Raw genomic sequence first — 24,570 nt, 5'->3', positions numbered from 1 at the left:
GGGGCTCCCCGGGGCCCGGCCGGCGCGGTGGGGAGCAGGAACTGCCCTCCCGCATGCCTACCCTGGGGGAGCTGCAGAAGCGATGGGGCGGGGGGCGGCACACATAAGAGGCTGCAGCCGCCCTTGCAGGGTGACCTTCAGGGCGGTGTACAGCCGCCTCTGCCCGTCCCGGGCTGGGGTACCCGGCTGCCGGCAGCGCAGCCCCAGCGGCGCACAACAGCCAGCCGGGTCCCGCAGAGCTTGCGGTTTCTCCGCGGGGACACCTCTGCGGGGCAGCTGGAGCCCCGCTGCAGCACAGCCGAAGTCCCCGCGGGGAGGGGTACAGAGCCGGGGGGATACCCACCCGCCTGCCCCTGCTCCCAACGCCGGCGGGGCCCGCCCGGGACTGCCCAGGTGAGGCCTCTGGAGCCGCCTTGCTCACCCGCCTCCCCAGTGCAAGAGGCCTGCGGCTTCCCGGTCTGCCCTGCAACCCCGCGGCCGTGACACCGCAGCTGCACAGCGCTCCAGAGCCCAGCACCGCTCTCCCGGGGCCGCAGGGTGCACGCGGAATTACCTTACGTCCTGATAAGGAGGAGCTGAGGGGGCACAGAATGCGAGGGGCCTCGCATCTCAACCTGGGAACTCATCCTGCTGCCTAGGTCCCACCAATCTTAGCTTGTACCTTGCAGGAAAACAGGAAAAAAAAAAGAGAAAAAGAGTGTTTAATGCACCATTGTTAATCTGCTCTGTAGCTAACATGCCTTAACCCCCATTATGGGGCAGTTAAAGTTACACTATTGTAACAATATTGCAACCAAACAGGAAATTCAGAGGTAAATCCAATGCCCTTAAGCTACTGATAGGCTCTCTCAACTTTAACTCCATCTTTTTTTATTTTGGTCTTGGAATCGGGATGAATGCATATAAGGTGAGCCTTCCCTTGGTACCACCTAGCAGGTGCATGTTCTGGACATTACCTGCAAGAATGACCTAAGCCTGAAATCGTGGACCACCCAACCAACCAACCAACCAACCAATATCATCAACATCATGATCTTAAGAAAAGCAGTCTGGCCACTATTACCTCCTACCCTCCTGAAGCCATTAAGCTCGCAGTCAGGAGACAAGTCATAACGTGACACCCTTCTCCAGATGATCCATGGTTACAGACTAGAACCAGCCCCTGATGCAGCCAGCTGACAGACATGCTCCTTAGGCCATTGGCCTTGGCCTGCTGGGGCCACATAGGCCAGATACCCTCCAGGTCACACCACCGCTGGTGGCAGCAGCTGAGCACGGCCTCCGCAGCTTTAGGCATGCAACCAGGTTTCTTTCTCTAAGCCGTGCAGGCTTGTGGGTTAGGAACAGGACAGGTGTCACATAGGAGGTACAGAGAGGTCATGTGCCTAGAAGGCTGTGTGTGTTTAATTGGGAGTGCCTGGCTTGCTGAACGCTCCACAATACATTATTCCTGATCAAAGGGATCCAGGTGTGCCACATGGATTTTCATCCTAAACTAGGAGAATCAGCTCTCGGTGGCATTTATGTGATGGGGAAAGAACTGATGGGCTAGAGGGAAGAGGGTAAACGGCATCTCTCGTTTCTCCTTGGTGTCTGGTCAGAGCTGGTCTTTTAAAGAGACCTGCTGATGGTGGGTGATAACAAGTGCAAACACAGGCAGCAGTATCTGATACCCAAGCGAACATCATCTGCGCTGCAGGGAGGGCGGTATCAGTTACAAGTTAAGGTGGCTGTGATTACAATCAAGCCATTTAACAGACAGGCACCGCTGGAGGAAAAAACACCCATTTTTAATTCCCAGACCAGCACAGTTGCTGTAGTCGCCAACTAGGCAGCTTCACTTGGCTGCCGGGCCACCGAGTCTGCGCTGGCCACTGGGGAACTGAACCAGCTCTTCTTCTATTGCCCTGGGTGCGATCCACAGACCACATATGCTGCCCTACAAAGGGCAGCGTTTGGGAATTGTGTGAAGTTTGGAATTGCGGTGGTGTCACCCAAGCATGAAGTCCACACATCAGCCAGCCTGCTCTTGCATGCTGTCTCTGGCATTATCCATGGGCCAGGACTCAGCCTGCCTAGTCTGCAGAGGAAAGCACCACACAACCTGGTTCAGGGCATGTGCAACAGCAGCAGCTGGTGCAGCCCCTTCCTCCTTGCCTTCTGCCCAAGCAATGGGGTCATCCAAAATAAAACGGGCATGGGATATTCAGGCAGGTTCATGGTGATATTCAAACCAGGGAAGATTTGAATGTGAGCATACTCTCCCACAGCATTATTTCGTAAGACCACGGAGAATGAGTTTGAAGAAGGCAGCTATAGATATCAGAATAATTGTACCACAAATACACAGTAAATGGCCACCCAGAGCATGTTCTCTTGGTTGCTACAAGCTCTAGGGGTGCTGGGGGAAGCTGAGCTGCAGGAGCTTCTGGCTTCATCAGCGTTTGTTTAAGGACCACCAGGAAACTCTCTCCTCTTCCTGCAAGCGTCTGTATTTCTGTGTAAATACACAAAGAGCAGCCAGCGATATCAAATCCCTGTGACTGCACAGGCTGGGGGTGCGGGATCTGGAATGGGCAAAAGGGCTTTGCGCACCGTTCCTGCAAACCCTCTTAAACATCCAAAGCCTTAGTCCCATGCATGCTCAGGACATGCACTTGGTGTCAGTGAATCGGCAGAGCTAACGAGGTACCAAATTTCATTCAAATTTACTGTTTGTTTGGCTGCCTAGATATCAATCAGCCTGTCTCTAAGGCCACCACTATATGCTCTGATTTTTTAAGGCGATAAGGGCCTGAGGCAACGTTTGAAACTGCCAAGAACAAAATGTGCAAAGCAATCCATGTCCAGGAGATTAGCTACAGGAGGAAGTACAGGGCTGGGGAAAGGTGCACACCAACACCTAGGAAGGAACAACCTGCAAGATGGAAGTTGCTTGGGGTTTATCTCGCTGCCCTAAGGAGTTAGCATATGAAAAGCATTCTGATTTTCTGTGGTGGGTTTGGGTATAGTCACCAATGAGATTCCTGCTTCCCTTGGGTTTCCTGCCTTGAAGGACTGGGAGAAAGCCCCTAGAGCAAGGAGAGGTGTCTCACTATGGTGCACGACGGTGGGCAACTACTTTTGGTGTAAGCAGCGAAAGAGAAGTGACTAGTGCAGAGCAAAGCGAAGTGAGGATTTGTCCAGCTTGGTGACTGTTCTGCCCATTAGTGCCGTTTGGAGGGGGAAACGAGACTCTGCAGCTGACAGTCATAGGCAGGAACTTCGGGTAACGCGTGATCTAGAAAAGTGGCTGTGGATGATGCTGCGACAGGCAGCAGGGGAAGGAGAGAGGCATGCTGGCAGGGAGGGACTCAGACTGCGGGACCAAGGGCTAATTATAAGATGACAGAAGTGTGCAAAATGGCCTCAAGTAGTTACTATTCGTGGGCTGCCACTGCAAACAAACGGGGCTGGGCCTCCTCAGGCTGGCATGCTGGGAGCTGGGAAAGGGCAGCTGCTTGGCACCAAGCCCGCATCACACACAACAGGTGAGGAAGAGCAAGGAACAGAACAGACAATGGGAGCTGCTGTGGCCCTGCAGACTGTGAGTGAGAGGCTGGGTGGCACATGGGCATTGTACACCCCTCTGGGAGCTGCAGGGCACTGCAAAGGTGAGAGGACTGACCCTCAAGAACTGTCCCAGCAAGGCGACTGCCAGCATTTGGTCCACATGCCAGCTTCTTGGTCCTGCAGGGCACTGCCTCAGCCCCGTCCTCCAATGTTCTGCCTTGGAGGTTCAGGAGAAATGGAGCCTACTCAGGGCTGCTGCCCATTACACTGGCTTAAGCGGGGTGTGTAGTCTCCCGGACATAGCATAACAAAAATAGCTTTCAAGTCTTCCTCCTTCCCCTTCTCATCCTGTGTCACCCACCCGCCACCAGATGTGGGGTCACCAGGGATTAAGCTTATAGACATATACAGTTGGTTCCCTGAGCACAATGACAGATTAATTGCATATAGCTATGCAAGATGAGGTAATCAAATTAAAAAAACCTGTGAACTGGTAGGCATTGAGAAAGTAAATATATATAGAAATAACCTACCCCCAAATCCAGCCATGGGGCCAGTGTTCTTTTCCTAAGCATTCATTTTATAGTTGTGTAATAAAACTTGTAGGGGTGCCTGCACAGCTCACCCTTGACAAAATGATGTGGAAAACAACAGTTGTTAAGATAAGTAAGTGAGTGTAAACAGCATGTGCAGGTGGAAACCCCCAGATGTCTGAGAGGGCATTTGCCCAAAATTTGCTAAAGAGGGAAACAACCATCAGTCCTCAGTTGGTCACGCTAAAGAGGATGGCAGCCATCAGCTGGATTAAACGGTAACCAAGGAATGGCAAAGACAATTCTGAAACAAAGAATGAGTCGGTCTGAAAAGCTGTATAAAAGAAGGACAAAAAGTTGTAATGGAGCAGAGAGAAGCCTCAGACTGGCAACGAAGCAGCAGTCCAAACCCAGTCTGGCACATCACAACCTCTGCCAAGACCAGATGCAGCAGCTTTCCCATCAATAGGACACCATTAGCAGCCAACGCCCAGCGCATGGCCTGACCCTGTGGGGTGCAGCATGTAGGGACCCACAATTTGGAGTGTGGGGGGTGACCTGCTGGGGTGCCTTCCCACCAGTGGGTACATTAGCTGATTGTAGGGAGTAGCACAAGCACCCCTAGGGCTGGACCAGCCACAACCCGAGTGGGAGCGGGGCTTAAGTGTGGGGACCCACATTTCAGAAGTGACCCCCCTGCCAGTGAGAGAGGGGTGGGTGCCTGCATGTGTGGGATGAGAACGTCTGGGGAGTAGTTACAGAAGGGTGTTTATGAACTTGCAGGAATTTATTTGTGTTTTCTAAGTATCTAATGTGGTTGAACTGCTGACACAGATCCTGAATGTATAGTTCACTGATTGTCAGTTAATTACATGTCCTTAATAAATCAATAAACCATTTCAGTCCTGATTTGGTTTAACCTACGTGAGCTGAGCCATTTTTCCCTTCAACAATGACCAACTGATCGAAGTTTCTGACCAATCCTGGAAGAAGAAGGCCTATATGCTCAGAGAGTGAGAGAAGATTCACTTCATGTTGAACTGAAGACTAAGTGCAGGACAAGGGATTGTTCCTGGGGTGGACTGGCTGGCAGACAGAGACAGGAAAGGGGCATGTGCGATGGACACAACATGCTGTGTTCCTGGTGTTTGATAACTGGGATATGTACTTCTGGATGGTATAGAGTTCCTGTGGCTGAGCACAGACACCAGTAGTGAAACCTGCCAGCTATCAACACTGTTCTAATGGGGGCAAAGGCAGCTTGTGAAGGCAGCAGAAGTCAAGTCATATTGCCAGAATTTCTCTTTTTGGCTGATGCAGGAAAAATTACTCTCTTCTCGCTGAAAATAATATGAAAATACTTTCTTGCACGAAATCCACCCTGTTTTCCTTGGCACATCTGGAAGTGACCGCCACACAGGGAAGCAGCATTACTCAGAAACTAGCTATGAAGCTGGCAAGAACAGCATGTTTTGTGACAATGGGCACCTGGAGCCCATACCGGAGGAGCAGCCACCGAGCTCAGGCAGCTACATGAGCTCCTGATGCACCCAGCAGCTGCAAGTCTGGGGGACTGCTTCGGCTTCACCCGTTAGTCCAAAAAATTGGTCCTCATTCAGTTTCTACTGAGTAGCACAGCGCTATGCACCATTAAAATGTTTTCTGTCTTGGCAGCAAGATCACAATGCTTCATTCCCCACTCGCTCCTAACTGTGGTTCGTAAGGCGTTCCTGATGGCAGGTTGTATTTGGGCACGAGCCTGCTCGGCTGCCCCAGTTAAGAGCTCTGCTGTCTCCAGAGCCAGTCAATCTGGGATGTCCAGCACAAAACCAAGTCAAAGAACGTGAACTAAATAAACTCCAAAACTATTTTGGAGCTGGCTCTAATAGAGTTTAAAAAGAAAAACAAAATCAGAGTGGAAAAACATTTCTATCTTTAGCCATCAGGAGCAAGACTTATCTAAGCAGCACCGCACAGGAGCTGGCAATGGGAATGGTAACTTAGGGTTCGATTTGTTCCTAAACATCTTTTAATTGTTCAGTCAGAGCCACAGTGGGATGCTACATGATTTACAGTGCCTGCCAGAGGCACTTCTCCTTCTCCCCATGGGAGGTCCTTTCCCTAAAACAACTCACAGATGTCTGTGATAATTTTTAAGATTACTCCAGCATTGCCCATACTAAAGGTTTTTACCAGCTGAAGGTAGATGACTCTGCAAACCAGGAAGCCTGCTGTCCACTGTGGACTTCTTGGTGGTCTCTGCTTTGGTTTGGGTTGTCCGGTTCCACTGCAACATCCTGCATTGCAGGATGGTCATTGTTGGTCATTGACCAACACTGCACCCTCACCTGCAACACAGTAACACAATGCATGTAAAAACAACCACATTTTCACTAGAGAATCTCTCTCCAAGTCTTCAACATCCAGTTATGGTGACGAAAGACATAATGCAGCTGTGATGGGAACTGTCAGCCTTCATTCTCCTGACAAAAATTTGGTGCTGTGGTAACCATGCTGGAGGCTGACATTCCCTTTTCTCTTTTAACCAGCCCTTTGGACCACAGCACGTCACACAGCCCGAGAGGCATTCACATGTAGGCCAAAGACACACATCTAACAGGAGTTTAAAAAGCACTGAAGTCTTTCTCATTACAATCAGGGACCTGACCCGTGTGGCTGATTTGAAAAGCTGGATGGGCCTCAGTTTGTATTTTTAGATGCTTGTGTACACTGGAAAATCTGCTTTGACTTTCCATAGTTCAGCCTTTCTGCTCAGGTAGCCAGGATACATTTGACATGGACATTTGTACCAGACCTGCGTCAAAGCAGATCCATTCTGCAAAGGCATGATGGGCGCTGGGCACCTGTGTCACTGGTGCCCACAGATACACCAGGTGTTTCTCAGTTCTGGCTGAATAAGACAACATAAGTTACGGGCAAAAGGAAGTGAACACCATAAGGAAACCATTACGTCTTGTCTAACAGTGGGACAGGTAGATGAATGCGGTGATGCTGCTGTCATTTACATAACGCAATACCTTTGGTTTTCTGCTATTTAAACCCTATTTATCAGCGCAATAACACAAACCCTTGTAGGATATAATTGTGACAAGACCCCCAAGTCAGCTAGAGTTTTGAGTTGCACTTCTTTTCTCATGGGAAACATCCCCAGAATACCAACATGCAAATCTGTTATTCTGCATGTTAAAAGTATTCTCCAGGCAACCAAGATTGGGAACTGAACAGAAATTCCCTTTTCTCCCCACCCATATTTCCTTTTGAAAAAAGCAGTCACTGCTGGTAATCAAAGATTAGCTACTATCACCTGACATTCAAAGCACTGAATACCAAAATGGTGTTAGCTAACCTGTTTCATTACTAGCTAGTTTTGCCAATTGGAAGAACATAAGACTGGCTACACCTGGACCATGCCAAAGGTCTGTTTAATCCAGTATGTTTTCTCCAGCTGTAGCCAGTAGCAAATGTTTGGCAAAAGAGCCTAAGAACAGGTCAAGTACAGAGTGACCGATGTGACCTCCCAGGTGCCAGCAGCCTGCCAACCTTGCGATTTCCCAAGCCAGGGAGTACAGTGACACCTAAGTAAACTGGGTGTAGTCCCAAACCTAATCTGTATCTCACTTTGGAGAGGCAGTTTGTATCTGGCATGTTGCACCTCACCCTCCAGCTTAGCTGTGTGACTACAGCCTCTGCAAGTTCACCTGAGTGAGCTTTAGAGGCCAGCAACTGCGCAGAGGTGAGGGCAGGTCTCATAGCCACACACGTGAACAGCTACAGCCTGCACTGGGCTTTGCACTGAGGGGTTTCACCATGGTTCAGCAAGATGGTTTAAAGCTGTCTCCAGTCTTGCTATGTAAGCCACCACCAACCTCAGGGGACACACAGATCAGCCTTCCCATGGGGCGTGAAGTAACAAGTGGACCATAGACTTCAGTGGACACACGGTGGTTTATCCGATGAGCGAGGTACCTAGCGATGTGTTCATCTTACCGTCATGGTGGTATTTGAGTGGTCACCCACCTGTCAACACCACCAAACAGCATGCTAGCCTGCAACATAAGGGAATACAAAGAGCTATGAATCTCTGGCCTCCTTTGGGTGCAGCCTCCTATCACATGAGAATTACCTCTCATTTTTCAGTCGAGATGACCTACTGAGGTAGCCTGCATGTCACCTGTGGTGACCCACTGACTCACCATCCTTCCTTGCTGTACTGTAAGAAGAGGCTTGCCACATGGGAAGACACAGTCTGCTAGGCACATACTTAATGTATAAGTGCTAATTAACTGAATAATGGATTGGTTAGCAAAACACCTGTTCTATATCGTATGCAAAATGCCATCTAGAAAAAGGCTTGTGTGGTTAGTAAGATGGATGCTCCCTTAAACCTGATGCCTTTGTAAGAGAATCTGTCTCAGCACAACTGATGAGACAGAATTTAACGATGAAGATGTATATTTTACTCTCCAGAAGAGTAGTTTTGAGATGGCAAATGTCTGGTCATTGGGATGGTGATCAGTGTGCTTCATTCCCATGACAAGCAGCAGAATGAATATCTTGTTATGAATGTAAAGCAAATAGTTTACTTGAAGAGCTTTAAATATCATCAGTCTCTTAGAAAATGCATGTCAGTAGGTCTCATGTGACTCTGAAAGCAGTGTGGCTGTTTAATGTAACTTCTGCCTCCTCCTAGGCCCACTGTGTGCCTATCACAGAGCAGCTATCTTTATACTGACAGCCTTGTTCCAGGTCAGGGAGGCTCTGACCTGCCTCTGAACTGAAAGTCTGAAGCACTGGACAGATACTGCTGTTTCAGTTCCCCACATTTATCTCAGGGATCAGGTTTCCAGGAATTTGCTGCAGTTGAGTTCCCATAATTAAACGGCAGTGGAAAGTCACCCATGTCACGTGCTCACAACAGGCCGGAGAATCCCCCTCCCCTCTCTTGACTTCATAGCACATTAAAGACTAAATGCATATACATTGTGATGGCCTCATTTCTAGCAGGCGGGTATGTGTGGTCCATGGGAAGCTGGTGGCACAAGGAAGAGCAGAAGCAGTGTTTTGCCGCCTCAGGTGTGTGCCTCAGGTGACAGCACTGTCCTTGATAGCTGGCAGGCAGCTCAGAGCCTCGCACAGAGCAACATGCAGCTGCCCACAGCCTGTGCCTGCTGCACCCACAAGAGAACTGTGCATGTCCGGCCTCACGCCTCCCACAGACCAAACTGCTTTCTAGGTATTACTGAACTAGGTCTGGCTGTACCACTCTGCTAAGGTAGAAAGGTCCCCACTTCATCAGTGAGAGAAAGTATGGGTTTGCCTTCACAGAGATGCTCTGGAAACCCTATCTGAATGAACTCTGCAAGCTAACAAAACTTTAAAAAACTTAATTAAATCACATTAACGCCCCATGTGGGCATTTTACCTTAAAGACATGTTTACTCTCTTCAGTATACTTCACCTCCAAAGCAAACTGAAGAACACTTTATTTAGTCCACCCTAATTCTTACCAAAGGTGTCCACTTTAATGCAGTTGATTCACCTATTTGAAATTCATATTTTTAGTTCACTTAGATGACTTTTTCCTCAGTTTTCCTTTGTAAAGAAGCCATACAAGAGAGAGAAGGGGGAGATCATCCAAGTGCCAGGAGCAGAAGTGGGGGAGCCCAGACATACACAAGTATTCGGGGAAGCAGCTTTTCTCTCCACTGCCTTTCTATCACTGCTGGAAATGTTTTCTGCAGATCTAGCCCTACTGCACTCTTTTTCTACCCCTACCACATCAGGCTTTGCAAGAGACCCAAACAGCAGAGGCCAGACAGGAAGAGCGAGCTAGCAGGTGTCTCCTCTGGCTCCAAGCAACACTGCACAGAAAAATTCATGAAAATACCACAGTCCTGCGAGACTGCAAAGCCTGCGGATCATTCATTCTGCCCTTCCAGCCTAACACAGACAGCATAATTTCATTCCATTACTTCTTCAGTCAGCCTGATAGCTTATCTTTGACTGAAGCATGAAGTCAGGTATTTGCTGCAGTCAGACTGTTCCAGTCATTTTGATGGATGCATGTTTTCCATTGAAACCAATTTTCTTTTTAGTAAACTACTTTTTTATAATCTTTTCCCCACACGCCCTTCTGTGCAAATCCATAGTCATTGCTTTCTTGGGGATGCAGCTCTGGTCTATAACAAGCTTAAAATAAAAAAGAGTGGAAAACCCCATTCCTTTCCAGAGGTCTGGAATTATTGCACCAGAATGAATGCAAATTTCTCCTAACCTCAAATACTTCTCTCTTATTGTCACTGCTATATCTAGCACAAGACATACAGTGGCTCCATTTGTCCACCTCACCACGTCAGCCAAGCAGCTAGAATGGGAACACCAAAACCTGTGAGCTTTACAGGATATTCCCAGCCCCAGGCACTCTACAGTAGCCAAAAGGAGAACCTGGTGGGAGCCTCAAGGCCATGAATTTAGCTTTTTTTCTTTCCCTACCCAAATGGCAGCATGAGGCTGGGCAGTGAAGAGAGATTCAAATACTCACTGGAATAAAGTATAAAGTGATCTAGAAAAATGGAGAATAGCTTCTGTAGGGTAGGTAATTCATTCACAAATATGTTAGTCTTACTAAATTAGACTTACCACCCTGCACTGTCTCAGCCTTCTGGGATCAGCAGTAATGTTCAGAACATATACATATGAAGTTTTCCAGTGTTGGATCTTAACATGATACTAAAGACAAGAAGCACTATTTCTTTCCTTTTCCCGAGGCAGAAACTGAGAGATGGGAAAAGTGACTTGACCTTGGTCACACTGGACAGGGGTTTATTAGAGAACTGGGGGCAACACCCACAAGTCAAATGACAGTTAAGTATGTTTGGCACCCTGATTCACAGACCCATCTGGCCAAAGCAGAGCTGGGCACAGTCATTAGGCAGAGATCTGTGGACATGATCTTCTCTTGCAACATTCATAGATACCTACCCATCCCACCTCCTCTATTGCCAGGATCTCTTGGGCCCAGACCTTTCCTCAGGCTGCCAGTCCTCTACCTGGAAAACTACAGCGCTCTGGTAAGCCCTGTACAAACAATGTTGGAATCATCATTAACCTGTCCGAGACTTATGCCCAGACCATTATTACAGTACCCTTACATGAAGCTGAATAAAACATACTATATTCAGCTGAGTCTATGACAACTGTGTTACGTTTGTCTAATTTTCTCATTTGTCACAGGAGAGAGTTGGAATTATTCTTTCTGAGCAAATGAGTTTTAGCTCTTCTCATTAGTTTTTCATAATCTTTAGTGCACAGATTGGGAGGAAAGGGCTTTCAGCAATTCTGGCTGAAACTAAAATGACTAAAGGTTATAACTGAGAGGAGAAAGGAAGGCGCCACACCAGCATTCCAGAGAAATTTTGAGCCTCCTTCTACTAGTCTTGACTGCATGACGAGTTTAAAAATGGCAAATCCTTACTTTTGTAAGGTAGTGCAATGGGCTGTTCGGGTCAGATGCTGTGACTCACACAGGCTGATCTAATGTAAATAACCAACTTAAAAATGAAGGGCTTATCTGTACTGAACTGTCACTTTTAGCTTTGGTTAAGTCAATTTAGAGTTAACATTATGGTGACACGAGACCTGTGAAATCTCACATTGTCTAAGGAAGATATAGGCATGCATTACATAGCATGGGGCATCCTGCATATATGCTTGCATCTTTCATCTGACCTAAAGGATCACCCACTCTCCACTCTCCTCCAAACCACTGCATCTTCCACTGCACCATGCCCTGTATGTTGGCAGTGAACACGGAAATAAGCTGAGGTGAATGCATCCTTGAGCACACGGCTGCAGTGTCCTCAATTAGAGGCAGGTCAGAAGCCTCTCACACGTTCTCCACAAGCCTAGACTTTGCAATAGGTGCATACCACTCCCAGGAGTTGCACCAAGGTCATCAGACTACTACCCAGATTGAGCAGCTGCTGGCAATATACAGCCTGAGTCACAGTCAAGCTGGACTGTACACCCTATCATCCATGCACTGCATGATCTACTTGAGGTAGGGCTTGCCAGTACAACAGTGGAAGCCACAGCTGAGAGCACCAAAGGAACACATCCCTCAAAAGGAAATAAGTTATCTAGACAAAATTTTTGACATAATTGTGTCAACACCCGGGGTTTCACAAGCTCTGGGTTTTTTTTCACACTCCTATCCAGCTCATCTTCATGAGCAAAATGGTGAAATGTAGGCCAAATGCTCTGAGCCAGCTAATCCTTTTTATTTAAATGAGAACAATCAAATATATGCAATTGATCATATGTAGCGAATGTTGCAGCATACGTAGCCCATGGCCAAAGGAAGCAGAACATGCTTCATTCTGTGCTGTTTTCAGGGAAGTGGGAGGCTTGTTTTCTTGTGCACAACCCAGAGTGTAGGCAAGGCTTTGGGAACTTGAAGTGGAGGTCACCCTTGCACACCTCCACGCAGCATTGCCTGCCTTGCCCTAGTCTGCAGCTACAGGAGACCGGCCCAAAGGAGATCGGTTGTGACTGAGGCACACACTTGAGCGTGAAGAGTGGGAGAGTGCTGGGGGAAGGAGAGGGCTTGTTGCAGGCTGTCAGCAAGGCAGCCCTTGCACAGAGGCACACGCAACCCCCAGCTCCCCAGACTGCTGTTTGTCACACCATGTATGAAGGAGAAAACGAGACTTAAGGAAGATGATGCTACTTGTAGTGTATGTGCTATTGCAGATGAGCTGTAATTCTTTGTCTGTACAATGTCAGAAAGCGGGGGTGGTGTTTTTGAAGATATTTTCGATACTGGAGCTAAGAATGGCAGGTTTCACAATGAAGCTGTTGTTCAATTAAACGTCAGTCATTGTGTTTTCAGACCTGACTGAGACAGGGAAGTAATAAAACAAAGACACTAAAACTTAGTAACTCTTACCATTTCTTACTGATGTTTCTAATCTATGCCTTAGACCCCTTGGTAATTCTGCTTTGTTCTCTGCTGCTGTAACATTTAGAAAGTAGTTGAAAATTTTATGCCAGTTGTTAGCTTATCAAGTTTGCTTTACAACAGCCCAAGACAAAGGCCAACATATCATAAAATAAAAGTCCAATTCCATATTTAGACTCCTGAGTAAACGGCTTGAATTTCCAGTGAGCAGAACTCACAATCTCTCTCACTGCTTTTAATAGAAACTCAAGAGTTCCTGAAAAATCAAGTCTTTTATCACACTGTCAGATACAGTCTTGGAGACATAGCTTTTTATGCAAATCATATGCACAGGCCTTCAGTGAACATTGTGTTGTTAGTACACTTACTGAGTGGGGAGACTCCTCAGTATAGGAAGGGACCTCATGAGGAGGATATTTGTGCTCTTTCTTTCAAATGACTTGAGGGACAGCTTTGCATCCCATCAGGCTGGTTTAGCCTCAAAGGCTGCATCACTGAAGACCTCTGTGGACATACTGGTCAGGACAGCAAAGGGGTGAGCTGCCTTTCTGGCATCACTCTTGCAGCAAGGCCTTGTTTTCTGCCTGTGTGTTCCAGGCTGGTACGGAGCACAGCCTTGACAACACACCAGCTCCACAGCAGAAACAGCCACCTGGTAAAACTTGCTAGTGCTGGAAAAGTGTTTGTAATAAAGCTGTGGATAAAAGACAAGCTCTTTTGACTACACTGAGTGAGTGTGGTCACACTCATATATCAGTGCTTTATGTTGTCTAAGCTTTCACTTCCAAGATGAGAGAAGAGTTAAATCAATGGCAGTCCTATTTAGGCTATTGTAATGAAATTTAAAATTGAGAGTTATATTGGTATGGACTTGGTTAAGTGAAAAACAAACTCCCCCTGACACATACACATAACCACAACAGCTGTGCAGGCATGCAACTATACTTCAGACAGTAGCCTGAAGAAAGACTTCCATGTGGTTTGGTAACATGGCAGGATTATGCAGAAGAAACAGCATAAAATGAAGTTATAAGGTGGCAGATTCAAAGCTAATAAAAGGAAATGCTTCATCAAATGCATAATTAAATTCTGGAGCTTGCTGCCAACAGTGCTGTGAATGCCAAAGATAGATTTCGAAAAATGATTTGACAAAGTTGTGGACAGATCTATTAAGTGCTATTAAACAGCAAGATTTTAGGAAGCTTTCAGGAACCCACAGCCTGGCAAGTACACCACAGAATTACCACTACATGCTTGCCTTTCTCATTCAGTTTAAGCATCTGCTACTGACCACAAACGAAGAGAGGACAGTAGACTAGCCAGATGTTTAGAGTGATTCAATATGACCATTTATCATTTAAAACTTTCTATGTATGTGCTAATTCACCTTAATGATGAGGGCTGTCAACTGCAGTGGTTCACCAACTGCTTCATAAGCAGCTGAGCCATCCCTGCAGCCCAGACAACCACTTCAAGAAAGATAAGGTCTGAACTGGTGGGGAGATAGTCATGCCATGTTCTCCCTGGATTAATTTATCCAGCTGTTGCCTACAAGAAGGTAGAGCTTTTCAGGCACTTAGTTCACCTGGTGCAGACATGCCCTAAAGGGTTCATCCAGCTCAGACACAAAGGATTGCAGCAGGTAAAGATACTGATTCTAGGTCAGTATGCTTTGCTGGTGCCCAAACACCTGATCTGTTTCACTTCTAAATTCAGGAGACAAGCGCAGGACAGGGAGGAGGTGATAAAATAGGCAAGAAATCACAATTATGCAATTGGCTAAAAGGATATTGCAAACTTTTATAGGTCTGCACATCATCCCCCACTAAAGTTTACAATGCACACCTCACTTTGGCAGCCTTCTTCATTGGTGTAAGTAGTCCTCTCCGCACAGAAAACTGAACATGCCTGGGAATTCTGCTGCGATAGTGGTTATTACTGCTGGCATACATAAGGTCAAACTCTGTTTTAGCAAAGAATTTGTCCCTGCAGCTCTAACATGGATTGGACTTGCATGTTTTTGCAAGTCCACCTGTGTGCCTCACCACACAGGTGAGGCAAAAACATGAAGTAACATGGTTAGCAGAGAATTGTGCTGTAACATGACCCTTTGGCGTAAACATCTGCCTGCGTAAATGCCACTCCAGGCACGACAGATGGAGAGAAAAGAGTTTCTAATGCTGCTGCATTATGCTACGATTCCCAAATGTAACAGATCCCAGACTGCTGTGATTCCTCAGTGTCTTGCCTGAACCACTGCACCCTCTTACTATGTGCTACCAGGCATTAGTCCTGTCCCCGTGTGTAGGAAACCCCTGAGGTAACTCCCCTAAGGCTCGCCAATGGGAAACCCAGGTTTAATTCCTGGTTCTACCATAGGATTTTTCATCAATGCTTAGGAAAACTGAGGAGATGACCTCTCTGTGCTTCAGCTTCTCCTCTGTAAAGCAGAGCTTGCAGCAGTTTTTAACCCCTTAGGAACATAAGGAGAACACAAAGATGCGAAGGAAGCTGTGAGATGCTCAGATTCGTGGTACCAGAGACCACTGCAGCACGAGACAGGTGAGCCCCATGTGCATGTGCCTGCTGGGCAGGACCAGGATGAGCTTTTCCCCTGAAGCGCAAGGCAGGTGGCTGCAACTGACGCTCACCCTGCCTAGGGAGGACCTCCTGCCTGAGGTGAAGTACATCCAGACTTTGCCTCTTCCACCCTGCACAAGCTTTGTTTGGAGCAAAATAGATGGCTGACCTGTGTAGCCGCTGGTCAGCTAGTCAGGACCTCATCTAGGAGGGGACTCCGTACCAGCATCACAACACCTTGTCCTGGCACAGCTGCAGAGCCCACCACCAAAATCTCCCAGCTCCACACCACTGCTGGGAAGAATTACAGTTTCTTAAGACTTCCCTGAATAACCATACAACTGTATGTTCCAGAACAGCTTGTTCTACCTCAAGCCATGTGGTTATTTCATCTAGTGGTGGGCTTTGGATGAGCTACTTTATCACCAGTTGCAGCAGGGCTGAACTGTTTCCTGCTGTTGATTAAAGAAATAAAAGTCACCAAGCACAGATTTTCCTGAAGTCTTTGTGTGAAGCTCTTCCCCTGTGCATGCTCTCCACTGTATCGCTTTGCCAAGACTTGTTAAGGCTTCTCCATTGTTCTTCATGTACTGTCAATCAATCACAGTTGCCTGTACACACTGGAAAGCTTTCCGAAGAGGAATATGCAATTGAGATCCTCAATTAACACCACGTAACATTCAGATGTATTCACTGGGGAAGGGACATGTGAAAGAAATCAAGCAAGAAAACTAGCAGAATGGAGGGAGGGGAGTGGACCCCTTCCAAGGATTTTATCTGCAGAAAGATTTAATTAAGCTAGAATAATATGCAAGCTCGCTTAAAAAGAAAATGAACATCAAGAGAAGCTGAAGCTAACAACCAGCTGTCTCCTCTTTGAGAGTTAAATGCATTAGCTCCAGAGGCAAAGAGAAAAAGAAAAATAGGCTTAGGATTTGTGTATCTTAAACCAAGTGAAATCTACACCCACTGGTATAACACTGCAAATCTTCCACTTCATTTACATCACAGGGGCAGGTCTATTCACTAAAGGGAAATGGCCCTCTATTTGCCAGTTAAAAACATTGATGCCTGTTGTAGACAAACCTAGTACTACGCTTCCACTTTCTTTCCAGCCCAGCCCAGGCTTCCTCCCCCAGCTTTGCTGCCTGGGTTATGTCTGAGGTGCAGCGCTGAAGGCAGGGTGACCAACAGGTGGGCTGGATTTGGGATTGAGGGAAGATGATACCATATTGTTCATAGAGACTTCACAGGGGAGAGGGGGAACATGGAGAAATGTGTTAAACCATCATTTCAGAAGAAAAAAAATAGGCTTTAGATTGTGATTTGAAACGTGACTCAAACATTAGGTACGTAGGTGACCTTCTCAGCAACCTGGACAGCCAGTTCCTCTAGGGGTGTGTCTACACTAACAGGAGTTTTCCAGCATATATATATATATATACATTGCCAGAGCCATGACAAAAATATTTCAGTAACAGAGATGCCATTTATACCACTGAAGGAGTTATTTTGTCAGCTACCTAAATAGACTAAGCTATATTTTTTTTTTTCTTTTTCTTTTTGCAAGCATAATTGAAATTATGTTAGGGCCAGCACTGATACGAGTTTGATGTGTATTCTCCCATATACTCCTAAACAGTATAGCCCACACAGATAACAAAAATTTTCAATGCAGAATAATCTATACGCAATTATCAATATCACCATTACCCTTTAGAAAGGGAAAAACAAAGCCAGGGGAAAGTATTCACTCCAGTGTGAGAAGCCACACAGCTCGGCTGAAGAGCCAGCAGCAGTAACTCTGATTGTCCTAGCCTTTATTTAACTTTTCCATTCAGCAGTCTGTATGCAGCCCTCAGGAACTTGAGGATGCCAATGGTTCCTTTATAATTGGGAAGTTTCTACCTCTGTCAAAGCATTACCAGAAAATGAATTTATACCCAAGAACTACACCCATCAAGAAATCACAATCCAATCTGCAAACTCTGCAGGACAACAATGCTGCTGAGCAGCCTTCAGAGCACAAGCCAACACAAAGTGCCTGGACTCCCCAGCAGTGATTTGCCAGTGATGCATAAATTTATCTCTAAGGAAATACAGGGTTGTTGGAATCCAGCTGAAGATCCAGATTAAAGAGCTTTCCCTCACTGCTCTAGCTGTCTATTACTCACATGTAAAATATTACACTATTACAGATAGATTTGCTCTTTCTTAACTGAAAGGTGGAAAGAAATGCATGCATTTCTACAGTCCAGGAATCAAGATTGGTTTTGCCTAAACTTAGAGCAAACTGAAGGATCTAGTTTTTCAGCAGAGCGACAGTTTTTCAAAAGGGGATGACCAAGAAAGCATATATAGCTATGATAAGACTGAGAAGACCAAAATGGCTGAAAGGCTATCATTCCTTGTCCTTGGAGACTTCACTTGAACCCTCTCAGGCCTGCCTACGATTTAACCACTCCTTTGACAAGTGTCCAGCCCATTCATGCAAGCAATGCACTGAGAACTGAACAGCAAAGCAGGGAGTAAGAATTTCTAAATGCCCACGGTGAGAGGCTCAAAGGACCTTCTCTAACTGAAGACATGATATATCAATGACAGTTTCCTCTAGTGAAGGGCAGTGAGAGTGGGTTGGTCAATATGCATCAGAACATAGACTAAAATGAGATTAAAAATTTAGAGATGTGGAGGTCTTTATTTTGAGAAGAGGAGAGAGCAGCCACTAAGGCCAAGCAATTTTTGAATACGAAGATGAGCACTCCAAATGCTGGAAGGTTTTTAAATATAAAATTAACAAAGGACAAGCAGAATAATGATGCACTATTGTATACTTTATATGCACATGTGTAAGGCCCGTGATATTCTTTACAAAAGGGCAAGAAAATGAGCAGCTACAAAGCAAGATCTGGATTCATAACTGATGTACCAACACAATTACTTCCCCTCCCCCCAGTTTTATTTGGGAGAAATGATTTAAAATTTCTTGAGTTTTTAATTGCAGTTTCTCAGGCATTTCTAAAGGGTCAGATTTCAGCTGCAGCATAGTGTCTCCAGCCTTCTATTTAAGTAATAGTTTCTTTGGTGAAGAGAACAAACATGGCCTGGGAACAGACTGCAACCTTCTCCAGTCAAATGCACAAACTAATTCTAGGATTTTATCTCCTGCTGCAGTCTGCTGCTGAAAAAAAAATATTATTATGTATGTGATTATGAAGGTAATCATAAAATACGACATATTGCTTGACTTCGTTACAATAAACCTCCCCTCTCTGATTGGCAAAAACATCTTTGTCTACATCCCATCTTTATCAGCTCTCTGACTGGCAAAACATGTCTTTGCCATCAGTGGCATACCAGGATACTTTATCCTGGGTTTTACCCATATACTCAGGAATGTTTGACATGACTATAAATAATTCAGTGCTGACACATAGTTTTTAAAAAAGATTTAGTCTCAGTTATAATGCAAGACAAAGCCAAGTGCTTAGTAGGAATGAGACAGTATTAGAACCACGCTCTAACCATTTTCTTTACCTGAGTGACTAAACAGTGAAGATGGCACTTCTGAGACCAGTCTTTGTGGGAAAATGCACCCAGCTGAAAAGCTGGAACAGCCACAGTTGGTGGAAAATCCCCAGCACAGCACACAGCCCCTGATGGGAGAGCCAGCAGCAACAGTTAACACATTCCCAGCCCAGATTTTCTTTCCGCAAGTCCTGGCTTGTGGAGGCCAGGATGATCTGAGGCAATGTGCTTACGGGACACATCTCTCACTGGAATGCATTGCACAAAACAGGGGTTAAAAAAATACAATCTGTAGTAAGAGGGGTGAGAAGTTTGCCTGCTCCCAGGATACAAGCAGCATGCAAAAAAGCCCAAGGAAGAGGGGCCCAAGGGGAAGTTTCCTACTCTTGTCCACAGCACCACAGCCTTGAGACAAAAGGAATTAAGAAAACAAAAGGAAATCCACCAGTCTGGCTTCGTCCTTCCAGCCTGATAACAGTGAAGACCAAGTCTCAGCTCAAGTCTTAGGATTTGGTCATCATCAGGATTTTGATGCTTGTTCCAAGGAGGCTTCCTTGACTTATGACCTCTAGAATCTCCTGCTGAGACCTTGACTGGTAGGAGCCAGGGGCTAGCTGTCCTTGCCTGATGCCCTTTTCATCATTTCATGCCAGTCTTCCAAGCAGGAGGGGCAGGAAAAGCTATTAAAGCTAGGACCACGTATCTGTGGCCTCCTGCGTGACATTTAGGCAAAATCCCTGTCAGCCACACAGAAATGCCTCAGTGGCGAAATGTGTTGCTGCATTTACAACGACATCAACTTTCTTTCTGGAGTTCAAGGAGAAAATGCTGCAGAACAGGACTTCCCCCTTGGCTTTTTCCACTAGCCTCAAGGGCAACTTGGGACAGCAAAAGAGAGTGACCGTGAGAGTCATTTTTCTGCAAGGACACTGCTCCCCAGCAAACCAGCCTGTGACCGTGCCCGGGGCGGTGCCGTGCACTGACCCCATGCGCACATGGCTGGAGGCTGACATAAAGCACCTCTGTCCTTCCACCCGGCCTTGCGGAGGCACCTCATGTGCGATAGCTGTGCTGCTGCCCAGCTGGTCACCCAGGCTGACCTGCAGCTGGACTCAGCACCAGTACATACTCTTTCCTGCTTGCTCTGATGCCCCACTGGCTTTCCACTGCCCATGTGCCAGCGCGGGGCCCTTCATCAGTGGAAACTTTCTCCCTTGCCTAAATGGCCCAGACTTTTTGCCCAAGGAGGTGCAGGGTGCTGGTACCCTGCTGCAGCTGTGCCTTGAGGAGGTGCTGGAGGAGCAGCCCCGGGGCTGGAGCAGTGCTGTCTGGCACTTGCTCTGGTCTGGTATGGTATGCTGACCAAACCAGTTACACCAGCACCCCTGTTCTCCCAGCCCCCACGCTGAGCTGGCCAGGACACAGGGAGGCCTCCAGGCAGACGGGGTGGGGATAGGACCTGGGGAGCTGCTACAGCTCTGTCTTGGATGCTATCCAAAAAGGAAAGCCATGTGGCACCTTGGCCCACGTGGTTTGGGGCCAGCCATTACAGTCGCTTGCTAACATTGCTGGTTGAAGTTGTAGCATGAGCAAGGCTACGCTATAAGTACTGGTACACAGCATAATTAAGCAAGGGCCATTTAAAGAAACAAATGTGAAGCCCTCCATAGGGCCTCCCTATGCCTCCCATTTTCCAAGATGAACAGCTTTGTCTCCCTGCTCCTAACAGCATTTTAACATCTTTCAGCCTTGGAGACCTTTCCGGTAAAAGTTCACATGCCTCACAGGTAGTTTCCTTAGGACTTCTCTAGCATGGAGAAAAGCCCTGCCCGTTCCTTTCCTTCACATACCCCTCCTGTAGGCAGGGATCACACACTGATCTCATTTTCCCTACCCATTTTTTTCGGTATCTCTCTGCACCATCATCTCATTTCGCTCTTCTACTGCTCTACTTTTTTCCCGGTTCCAGGGAAGGCAAAGCAGAGATTTCAGCCATGGACTCGGGGGGGCTGCCACAAATGTTCTTCTGTCTGGAAACAAAGTCAAGAGAGAGAGAGAGAGAAGACTTGAAGCCTGACTTATCAAGCTAATGACCAGGAATTTTTTCCAAAGCAAGCTTTTCTGATGACTGATACAGTAGGTGGGTAGAAAGCAAATGACTTTCAGAGAGAAACAGCTAGTGTTTCATGAAAAGTGAGAAGGACCATGCATGACAGGACCAGGCCAAGCGTGTGGTTCCAAGCCCTCTCATACATCCCAGCACTCCCCCACTCCATGGTGAGCCACACACTGGCTCCTCAGGCTGGAAGACTGGTTTACAATAAGGAGTGGATTTTTCCTATCAGTTGTTGTGTTTGTCACAGCTTTTCCTCCTCATCATTGTGAAAGAAAATATATTATCCTCCACTTGTGCTTGCATGTGATTAGAGGTTGTCTTTCATGAAAGACTTTTGCTTGGGTCAGAGCTCCTGGGTAGATGCAGAGCAGATGTCTGATATGAAGGCAAAATATCCAAAACACAGGAATTTCACACCACTAGGTCAAAGCCCTTCTCTTAAAGCAAAGGCCCCTAACCTTTTCTAGCTGGTGATCCACTTATGAATTTTCTACAAACATAAAAGCAACATAAGCATTACTGATCAAACCGGCTTTATGCCAGGCACACATTCCCACTCATAATTGGCGTATTAAAGTCACAACCATGCCTATCCCCTCCTCCCCTCCATTTTGATTGTATTCAGAAAGAGAAAATCGTCCTCTGGGTATGAATGACACAAATATGTGGAAACACTACTTTGACAATGTGTCTGCTGTGGCCTGCAGCTCACCGAGTATTCACCTGCTGTGTTTTTCCTGTGGGCTGAATTGGGGTTGGGTTCTGAACGTAGATCACTGCTTTGGTGGGCAGGGTGTGAGCAGCTGCCTGAGCCAGTGCAGCTCTGGCGCTTGCCCCTTCCTTCGCATGCACCACTGATCTGTACTGCTGCAGTGTCCCACGCTTGCCGGGCAAAGGCCCCAGGCAGTCAGGCGAGGAACGCATGCCTGGGTAGGGAGGTCTCAGTTTCACTGAGCTTATGCTTGATGCGATTCAGGTTACAGTGGGACGAGAGCTAAAGCCCTGCTTGCTACCTGGGAGCTCCATCCAGCCGTTGCAGTCTGCACTGCCGGTGTGCATGGGACAGCCCTGGCTGCTCGTGAGACAGACCATACAAACATTGCAGACAAATCGTGCTGCAAGCTGTAACTTGTTGCAACACTTTTGGGGTTATTAACCTAAATCTGCAGATGTGCATTGTGAAAACTGAGCAACAGAAGGGGTGAGAAACCATGCCCCCTGTGAGTGCCTGGGTGGCTCCCGTGTGCTGTCATAGCCTCTTTACCTCCCCGTGCTACTCCCATTGACCTTGGCTTCAGCAAGAAGACTGCCAGCTTAAATCAAGCGCAGACTAGGAGTGCTTAGCAGTCAAATTCCAGTCAGTGACTGCTGGCAGGCTGAAAAAAACGAAGTTTAGGCCTCAGTGGTTCACACCTCACTTGCAATGGGCCCAAATTAGCTGGCTGGCTGAGATCTGAACAGGCAACTAGAACTGCTCTAATGCAAGAGAAAGAGCAAGGATTTGGGAGGTTTTGGCTTAACTGCTTGCCTAGCCACAAACCTGTCACATAACCATGCCCAAGTCACCTAGCTTTTAACCTCCTCACCTTGCTTCCCTGAAATCAGGGTAAGCACTGTTTCTGCAAGGTACTGGGGGCTGTATTCTGAGGCCTGCATGAAGTTTGGCCATTATATGTGACTGTTGTGGCTTAAGCCCAGCCGATAACTCAAAACCATGCAGCCACTCACTCACTCACTCACTCTCTTCTTCCCCCGCCCCACCCTGCTCCTGGAGAGATGGGGAGGAGAATCAAAAGAATGTACATCCCACAGGTTGAGATAAGAACAGTCCAGTAACTAAGGTATAATACAAAACCACTACTGCTACCACCAATAATAATAATGATAAGGGAAATAACAAGGGGAGAGAATATGAAACTAAAAGGGGAAAAGGAAAAGAAACCAATAAGCACAAGTGATGCACAATACAATTGCTCACCACCCACCCACCGATACCCAGCCTGACCTGAGCAGCAATCTGGGCCTTCCAGGCAACTCCCCCCAGTTTATATACCAGGCATGACGTGCTGTGCTATGGAATACCCCTTTGGCTAGTTTGGGTCAGGTGTCCTGTCTCTGCTTCCTCCCAGCTTCTTGCACCCCTCCTCACTGGCAGAGCTCTTTTCAGAGACTGAAAAGTCCTGGATCGGGGTAAGCGCTGCTCAGCAACAACTAAAACATTGGTGTGTTATCAGCATTGTTCTCAGACTAAAGTCAAAAACACAGCACTGCAGCAGCTACTAAGAAGGAGAAAAATAACTGTTACAGCTGAACCCAGGACACTGACAGACACCCCAGAAGGCTCCACAAGAAAGAAGTGGCTAGCACTAACACCTGCCCCTTTCCTGCAGGACTTCTTCTGCACTGTCATGGGTGCAAGGTCCCAGTCCACCTAGAGCAAATGCAGGACAGGAATGTTTGTTCCAGCCCTGCCTGTTTTCCATACCCTGTGGGCAGAACAAAGCTTCAGGCTCTGTGTCTGTGAACAAGTTACTCTCAGCAATGCTAAATTCACTTTTAAAGCAGCATCATCAAGGTTGTTTTCTCACCTCCTCCCTCCCCACAAGTTCATGAAGTGCCTTTCAAGTTACAGGCCATACCCAAGAATTCCTCAAGATCTTAACACAGGAAATCTTGGGTTAGAGAAGGCTGCTGTTGTTAGGATAACATGTATCATAAATGCTGCATACTCCCTGCCTGGTCCCAACCCCTCTCCTTATGCTTCATGGCCCCTCTCCTGCTTGACAGGCTGCAAATGAGGTCAAATGCTCTGGAAGTGGTTTGAGGCACTTTTTTCTGCATGTAATAGAATGCTCCAAATGAAAGCATTTCTCAAGTCAGCACTGTATGAGCAAAGACGCCTAAGCTGCAGTGTTGAATTAAAGGTGGTGTTGATCAAACTGCTGCAGTTGACTGACTTTCACGGACAATCCAGGCCAGCAAAGTCTGTAAGTCATTCATCTCTGTAAGGACTGAGGCGCCCTCCTCTCATGCATCTGAATGGCAGATTTGGTTAATGATAATTCATGACTTACACTTGCATGGTGCATCCATTCCATTCCATAGCAGCTTTCTAACTGCAAATAATAATGCTACATGTCTCGCCCCATAATGCTGCATGGCAAAGAAGGCTGTATATAACCTATCAGATATGCAACTAGAGGGCACAGAAGAATTGAGGGAATGGAAACTAAGTCGTAACATCTGGGACTTAAGAAAAAATAAATCCATGTGTTTAGAAC

The sequence above is a fragment of the Strigops habroptila genome, chromosome 2 (assembly GCF_004027225.2).
Source record: "Strigops habroptila isolate Jane chromosome 2, bStrHab1.2.pri, whole genome shotgun sequence".
Classification (NCBI taxonomy): Eukaryota; Metazoa; Chordata; class Aves; order Psittaciformes; family Psittacidae; genus Strigops; species Strigops habroptila.
The sequence above is the reverse complement of the archived record's forward strand: the minus strand, read 5'-3'. Positions refer to the sequence as shown.